Source organism: Papio anubis, chromosome 16, assembly GCF_008728515.1.
Source record: "Papio anubis isolate 15944 chromosome 16, Panubis1.0, whole genome shotgun sequence".
NCBI lineage: Eukaryota > Metazoa > Chordata > Mammalia > Primates > Cercopithecidae > Papio > Papio anubis.
This window is the reverse complement of record NC_044991.1, coordinates 57,868,586-57,869,508: the sequence shown is the minus strand read 5'-3', so window position 1 is coordinate 57,869,508 and position 923 is coordinate 57,868,586. Positions and strand designations below refer to the sequence as shown.

Below are 923 nucleotides of genomic sequence, written 5' to 3'. Positions count from 1 at the left end.
GCAGGCTCACCCAAAACATGTGAATAATACATTGCACTATGATGTTAGAACAGCTGCAATGTCACTTGGTGATAGGAACTTTTCAGCTTCATTATAATATTATGGGACCAGTGTCATATACATGGATGGTCATTGACCAAAATGTCCTTATGGGATACATGACTATAATTAAATGATAAAAGCACTTTGTACTCTGAGAAAAAACAACACTACCTGTTGAACTCCAAATCTACAAATAAATGAAGATTGGAGCCTTTCCTGTTAGACTCCATAACAAAAACAACTTTATTTCTTACTTGTGTGATATACTATGTCTGAAAATATGTGATTGCCTTTATAATGATCATATGAGAAAATTGCTGTTTTTTTCTACCTTGGACAGACTGACTCCTTGGTAATTTTTTTCCCTTGAAGTATCTGTTGTTTTCCCATGGGGGTTTTCTGATAAAAACTGGAAAATCTGCTAGGCAAATTCTAAAAGAGCTATAAAACTTGTATTTTTCATTGGGTGATTTATCATTCTAAAGGAAAAAACTTCTTTCCTGGTAAATTTTTGTTTTTTAAATGCTTATTTTGTCTTTTCTTTCTTCTTTTTTTGTGATGACAAACACACAACAACCAAAATAATTACAGATTGTGGTAAGCACTGTGTAAGAAATAAGGGTGGTGATACAATGGAGTTCAACTCAAGAAGAGGAAATAATTGCTTTAGATTAGGGGTCAGCAAACTTCTTCTGTAAAGGATCAGATAGTACATATTTTAAACTCTGTGTGACATCCCTTGTCTGTCACAACTCACAGTTCCGCCACTGTTGTGGGAAAGTGGCCATAGATGATATGTAAACGAATGGGCATGACTATGTCCCAGTAAAACTTTATTTACAAAATCGGGTGGTGGACCAGATTTGAAACATGGGCCATTG

General features: G+C 34.8%; 1 non-coding gene across 1 annotated transcript; it reads right to left on the bottom strand.

The window, feature by feature from the left end:
• Positions 1 to 432: 432 nt before the first annotated feature.
• LOC116270875 lies at positions 433 to 494 on the bottom strand. The gene has a single exon (XR_004179180.1). It is a non-coding gene; the product is annotated as a U7 small nuclear RNA (small nuclear RNA).
• Between the last annotated feature and the right edge of the window lie 429 nt (positions 495 to 923).